The 7,657-nt window shown below is 43.2% G+C and overlaps 1 non-coding gene across 1 annotated transcript; it reads right to left on the reverse strand.

The window, feature by feature from the left end:
• Positions 1 to 234: 234 nt before the first annotated feature.
• Positions 235 to 306, reverse strand: TRNAC-GCA. The gene has a single exon. It is a non-coding gene; the product is annotated as a tRNA-Cys (tRNA).
• Between the last annotated feature and the right edge of the window lie 7,351 nt (positions 307 to 7,657).

Raw genomic sequence — 7,657 nt, forward strand, 5'->3', positions numbered from 1 at the left:
TTATGTCCAAACTCTGATGGCTTGAAAGTGGCCTTATAACATGTGAGAATACTCTAAGCTCCCCTGTTTTCATCATGAAATTCAAAAGATTGTTCATTTCAAATACCTCTTAGTGTATCAGAAATATACACTACCTAATTTGTTGACATCATATTTAATGTTGACTTTCTGTGATTTCTTATTCCCTATGATTAGTTGCAATTTATTTGCTGGATCTTGAGTCAAAACTTTGCAAGGGGGCACTTGGATTTGAACCAAGGACCTCTTGATCTGCAGTCAAATGCTCTACCACTGAGCTATACCCCCAATTTCTGCCTCCTTATGCAAGCTAAAAGTCAGAGTATTTAGGTGTAGCTTTGTCTATCTTTAAATATGCTTAAAGGTGGTTGTCTCACTTCAGCAAGTGAAAAATTCCAGCAAACCGCCGATATGTTACAAAATGTTATTCTTCTTTATTTCATGACTCAATTAATTGTTTCATATAACGCGTTTCGGCATATAGAATGTATCAATAGATACATAATATGATTCACAGTGGCTCTTATATACAATGTATATAAAAAAAACCTGCACCTTCTTAGTTTCACTATAAACCCGGAACACATACACAAAAAGGATATCACAAATCGAAAATAGAGGATCAACGAACTGATAGTGTCTATAATAAAAAAGGAAAATAAAAAGTACTTAAGTAAAGCAATACAATTATATATACAGTGCTGCCAATAATAATTCATACCCTTGGCAAATTTTGACTTAAAGTTACTTTTATTCAACCAGCAAGTAATTTTTTGACTGGAAATGACATGGGTGTCTCCCCAAAGATAATAAGACGATGTACAAGAGGCTTTATTGTGAAAAAAAATAATAATAATTCTCAGCTTTTATTTACATTTGAGCAAAAAGTGTCCAGTCCAAAATTATTCATACTCTGCCACAAAACCCTCAACTGTCTTACGAAGAGCCGGCCACCAGAATCTCCGAGCAATGAGATCTACTGTGGCTCTACTCCCCGGGTGCCCAGCAAGGACAGTATCGTGGTGCTCCTTAAAAACCTTGTGTCATAAAGCGAGTGGCACAAACAACCTCCCAGGATGACAAAGATCAGGAGCCTCTACCTCCAAATCAGGATAAAGAGCAGAGACAACCACCCCTTCAGCCAAAATGGGACCCGGGTTTTCAAAGTTCCCCCCTCCCGGAAAACAACGTGACTGGGCATCCGCCTTCACATTTTTAACCCCAGGGCGGAATGTGACAACAAAATTAAACCTAGAAAATAACAAAGACAATCTGGCCTGTCTTGGGTTCTGACGCTTGGCTGATTCCAAGTAGGCCAGATTCTTATGGTCGGTAAACACGGTAATAGGGTGTCTGGCTCCCTCTAGCCAATGGCGCCATTCCTCAAAAGCTAATTTGAGGTCGCCATTTGGCAGGAGAGGGACTCTGAGATAAGACCACACCCACCTCAGACGCGTCAACAATAAAAGGTAGAGAGACATCAGGTTGTACCAAAATAGGAGCAGAAGCAAAACTCTCTTTGATACTAGAAAAGGCCTTAAGTGCATCTACCGACTAGGAGGAAAAATCTACCCCCTTTTTAGTAATATCAGTGAGTGGCTTAATAACAGAGGAATAATTCAAAATTAACTTTCTGTAATAATTGGCAAAACCCAAAAACCACATCAGAGCCTTCTGATTCTCAGGAGGCTCCCAATCAAGCACAGCGTGGACCTTCTCAGGGTCCATGCGAAAACCAGAAGCAGAGAGAAGAAAACCAAGAAATTGAATCTCCGGAACCGCAAACGCTAATTTTTCCAGTTTAGCGTACAATTTATTCTCCCGCAAAATGAGCAAGACCTGACGTAGGTGGTCCCTATGAGTTTTGAAATCGGGAGAAAAAATCTAAATGTCATCTAGATACACCAGTACAAATTTCCCCATTAAATGCTGTTCACAAAATGTTGGAAGACGGCCGGAGCATTCATGAAACCAAAGGGCATAACGAAATTCTCGAAATGACCCTCAGGGGTATTGAAGGCCGTCTTCCATTCATCCCCTTCCCTGATCCTGACTAGGTTGTATGCCCCTCTTAAATCCAACTTAGAAAAAACTTTAGCGTCAACAATCTGGTTAAACAGATCCGGGATCAGAGGAAGCGGATATGGGTCACGAATTGTGATATGGTTCAGCTCCTTGAAATCCAGACAAGTTCTTAAAGAACCATCTTTTTTCTTAACAAAAAAACCCCCAGCGGCAACAGGTGACTGGGTCAGATGTGTCCCTTTCTCAGGCTCTCAGCGATATAAGTACGCATAGCGACTCTTTCAGGTTGGGAGAGATTGTATAAACATGATTTTGTCAGCTTGGTGCCTGGGTTGAGATTAATAGAGCAATCGTACTCCCGGTGAGGGGGCAGCTACTGGACACCACTCTCGGAAAACACACCCGAAAATTCAGAGAGAAAGGATGGTACAGTCTTGGTAGAAACCTCTGAAAGCGATGCCGTGAGGCAATTCACTCTGCAAAAGTCACTACAATCATGTATTTACCTTGCTTGCCAATCAATGGTGGGGTTATGTTTAGTGAGTCAGGGTAGCTCCAACACTAGAGGAGTAGATAATCCGCTTAGGATGAAACATGACATATCCTCAACATGAGCATCACCCACAGTCAAACGGATATTGTGAATTATGCCCTTTAACGATCTTTGAGAAAGTGGAGCGGAATCGATATCAAAAACAGGTGTATCCTTTTCCAAAGTGCATACCTGGAAACCATGCGTTATAGCAAATTGATTATCAATGAGATTGACAGCTGCTCCACTATCTACAAAGATCTCACAATGTTCTTGCTGTCTAGCGCCACCCTGGCAGGTAGGAGAAAACGGGAACTACAAGCAAACGGCAAACCTTCAGTTTCCGCATCAACCTTGCCAATAGTAGGAAATGGAAACTTTTTAGAGGGTTTTTTCTTTTTGTTTCTTTTTTATTACCCTCAGAAAACTCCATGAATCTCCTAGAGGGGCAAACATTAGCCAAATGATTTATACCCCCAGAACAGAAACAAACCCTCCTCTGAGAGCTGAATCCTCTACTATCAGAGGCAAGCAAACCCAGCTGCATGGCCTCCTGCTCAGAGGGGATTGAGAGAGACTGAGACCCCTGCGTACTGTATGAGACAGCCCCACTGTCCTTGGGCTGAATATGACAGGAAGGAGTGGTCTCTCCTCTCTCTCTAAGACACCTGTCAATACAAACAGCTAGAGACATGGCAGACTCCAACGAGGCAGGTCTCTCATGAAAAGTAAATGCATCTTTCAATCCCTCCAAAAGACCATGGCAAAATTGACTTCGGAGTGCCTTATCGTTCCAACCAGTTTCAGCTGCCCATCTCCGAAATTCAGAACAATATATCTCTGCGGACTGTTTACCCCGGCATAAAAGACGCAGTTTAGATTCAGCCAGAGCAATACGATCTGGGTCATCATATATCTGCCCTAGGGCTACAAAAAATCATCCACCGATTGGAGGGGCCGTGCCCCCAACGGCGGCGAAAAGGCCCAAGACTGAGCATTATCCCTGAGCAGCAAGATGATGATCCCCACCCTCTGCTCCTCATCACCAGAGAAATGGGGAAGTAGGCAAAAATGGAGTTTGCAAGCCTCTCTAAAGCGAACAAAATTCTCACTACCCCTGGAGAACGTATCCGGAAGCGAGATCTTAGGCTCGGAACAAACTCCATGAACGCAAACAGAACCGGTCACCTGAAACTGAGACACAGTTTTATGGAGATCTGCTACCTCCAGTGAAAGACCTTGCATACGGTCAATCAAGGCTGAAACCGGATCCATGCTTAAGACGGTAAAGGCGGTTTATAATGTCACGGATGATGTTGCAGATAGCTGGAAGTTATGAATAAACGTCCGACTGGCTTGATTCCAAACTAAAGAGCATATAGGTGACTATAAAACCCTAAGAGCTCACCCTGACTGCTAAGCACATACAAGGGTCTCAAAACCCTATAATAGTAAGGGGACATAACCACCGGCTCCCTGCACTTCATACGGAGGGAGTCAGGGTCACCTAGAATCAAGCCAGCAAGGAAACGCAATACATGAAAGGACTTATCTGAACAAGCAGCAGCAGAATCCTCCAGCAGTGAACACTTCAATCCAGGAAGTAGTATAAACCACAAAGTGAGGCAGTGTGGGAGGGAATATAAAGGAAAGAGGATTAGTCTAAATAGGTGATACCTGGGAGAAGGAAATGAGATGAGAAAGTGAAACCAAAACAAAGAACATCATGCAAGAGGTAGAGAAGGATGTCTGTCAGACCTTCTCACAGAACTGGCGGTGACACTTATCTGGGGAAGTGGCATACTCCTTGGTCTGCATTGTGCAGTGTCTGTTGGATTGTCTGCAGTGAGACATTGCCACCAGCAGAGCCCAGATTCACTAGGATGGCCTCGGTGGTGATCCTTGGATTATTTTTTACCTCTCTAACTATCCTCCTGGCCAGCACAGGTGTCACTTTTGCCTTGCGACCACATCCTCTGAGATTTTCCACAGTGCAGAACATCTTGTATTTTTTGCTCAAATGTAAATAAAACTGAGAAATGTTTTTTCCCCCACAATAATGCCTCTTGTACATCGTCTTATTATCCTTTAATTATCCATTAAAGCCTACTAGGCCAACAATGGGCCCACACTGCAGAATCATTGTTTTCTGGATCACCTGTCACTGAAATACCTCAGTACGACCATAGACTTTGAAAAACCCACAACGCCTGCAATCTCCCAAACGTGCGCACGAGCACAGTCATCACTACACCAAGATTGACGCACAGAGAAATAAAATTTATGTAATGAGTGTGTCAATTATTGACAACTCTTTGCGGTTGTCTAAAATCTATTCCATACATGTCCCCTGATAGGGGACGTAACAGGGATTAAACTGATAAGAATAGTACTACTTAACACGCCACTCATATCTGGTGGCACATTAGATTGCACGCGCAGTGCCCCAAATTTGAAGTAGGATGACCGACCAAGCATCTTTTTCCATCTCCCGGTTCCTAAAAGCGATGCCATATACAAGTCCCCTGATAGGGGACGTAACAGGGATTAAACTGATAAGAATAGTACTACTAAACACACCTTGTAATAACGCAGAGAGAGGCAACGCAGAGAGAGGAGTCTGAAGAAGAGGAGTCAGAGGAGGAAAGTGGCTTTGAGGAGGTGGAAGACCAAACACAGCAGGAGTCCCAGGGAGCTTGTGGTCACCTTTCGGGGACCCTTGGTGTTGTACGTGGCTGGGTGGAGGAAGAGACCTTCAATGACATCAGTGAGGACAAGGAACGGGACATGGCTAGCTTGGTATCCAACCTTATTGCTTGCTGTGAGTTAAACAGGGAGTTTGGTCTGTCACTGTAAAGCGGGCGTAACCGTTACACTACCTGATCGATACAACATCATACCTGATGTTTTAAAGCACGTTATTCCAAACAATTTAGGAATGTTAGGTGATTTATGCCCTTTATGGATTAAAACCTGACTCTGCGTCAACTACGTAATTTTCCATGGAGTTTTGCCATGGATACAGTCAAGGTGTTAGTCCCCTTGAACCAACTTTTCCATCACTATTGTGGCCAGAAAGAGTCCCTGTGGGTTTTAAAATTCGCCTGCCAATTGAAGTCAATGGCGGTTCGCCCTGTTCGCCAACATTTGGGAAAATTTGCGTTCGCCGTTCGCGAACGGAAGATTTTATGTTCGCGACATCTCTACTTGTAAACTCAGATGAGAACTTTGATGAGCACAAGGCTGGAGATCATTATGTCAGGCTGATTGGGTTAAAATGGCAGACTTGACCTGTTAAAAGGAGGGTGATGCTTGAAATCATTGTTCTTCCATTGTTAACCATGGTGACCTGTAAAGAAATGCGTGCAGCCATCATTGCGTTGCATAAAAATGGCTTCACAGGCAAGGATATTGTGGCTACTAAGATTGCACCTCAATCAACAATAGGATCATCAAGAACTTCAAGGAAAGAGGTTCAATTCTTGTTAAGAAGGCTTCAGGGCATCCAAGAAAGTCCAGCAAGCGCCAGGATCGTCTCCTAAAGAGGATTCAGCTGCGGGATCGGAGTGCCACCAGTGCAGAGCTTGCTCAGCAATGGCAGCAGGCAGGTGTGAGCGCATCTGCACGCACAGTGAGGCAAAGACTTTTGGAAGATGGCCTGGTGTCAAGAAGGGCAGCAAAGAAGCCATTTCTCTCCAAAAAAAACATCAGGGACAGATTTATCTTCTGCAGAAAATATGGTGAATGGACTGCTGAGGACTGGGGCAAAGTTTTATATTCTTCGATGAAGCCTCTTTCCGAATGTTTGGGGCATCAGGAAAAAGGCTTGTCCGGAGAAGAAAAGGTGAGCGCTACCATCAGTCCTGTGTCATGCCAACAGTAAAGCATCCTGAGACCATTCATGTGTGGGGTTGCTTCTCATCCAAGGGAGTGGGCTCACTCACAATTTTGCCCAAAAACACAGCCATGAATAAAGAATGGTACCAAAACACCCTCCAACAGCAACTTCTTCCAACAATCCACCAACGGTTTGGTGAAGAACAATGCATTTTCCAGCATGATGGAGCACCGTGTTATAAGGCAAAAGTGATAACTAAGTGGCTCGAGGACCAAAACATTGACATTTTGGGTCCGTGGCCTGGAAACTTCCCAGATCTTAATCCCATTGAGAACTTGTGATCAATCCTCAAGAGGCGGGTGGACAAACAAAATCCCACTAATTCTGACAAACTCCAAGAAGTGATTATGAAAGAATAGGTTGCTATCAGTCAGGAATTGGCCTAGAAGTTGATTGAGAGCATGCCCAGTCGAATTGCAGAGGTCCTGAAAAAAAAAACACTGCAAATACTGACTCTTTGCATAAATGTCATGCAATTGTCGATAAAACCCTTTTTAAACGTATGAAGTGCGTGTAATTATATTTCACTACATCACAGAAACAAACTGAAACAAAGATCTAAAAGCAGTTTAGCAGCAAACTTTGTGAAAACTAATATTTGTGTCATTCTCAAAACTTTTGGCCATGACTGTACAGATTTTTTTTTAAATCAGTACACATGATCCCTCCCCGCTTCTAGCTTGTGGGCCAATGAGAAGGCTGCAATATCTTTGACTTTAGGAGTAGTGTTGATTGCGAAATTTCATGCTAATTTTCGTAATGAGAATTTTTGTAATGAGAATCAGAGATCGTGAAAACTCAGATCCAAGGTTACTTGGCTTATTTACTCCCAAAAATCAAATGGCAATATATACTAATCCCCTGAGGGACAAAGGGGTAAAAATTAACATTTAATACAAATGCTTCTAAAATAGTAGGCGCTAAAGGAAGGGCCTCTAATACATACAAACATACATGAGACAGCCCAAAAGGCCAAAACTAGACATACATAGTATGGTGACAAAAACCAATACAAAGAACAAAAAAGGAACTTCTCACCCATGTGTGGAGATGGATGGTAAATTCTCACAGACGTTACTGATGTCTTCAATGGATATTGAAGATGTGTCACTGTACTAGATCAGTGCCAGCGTGTTCGCCTCTGCGTGGACAGGATTCAGGAGACACAGGCCCTAGAAAGCCCT

The sequence above is a fragment of the Bufo gargarizans genome, chromosome 1 (genome assembly GCF_014858855.1).
Source record: "Bufo gargarizans isolate SCDJY-AF-19 chromosome 1, ASM1485885v1, whole genome shotgun sequence".
NCBI classification, from domain to species: Eukaryota; Metazoa; Chordata; class Amphibia; order Anura; family Bufonidae; genus Bufo; species Bufo gargarizans.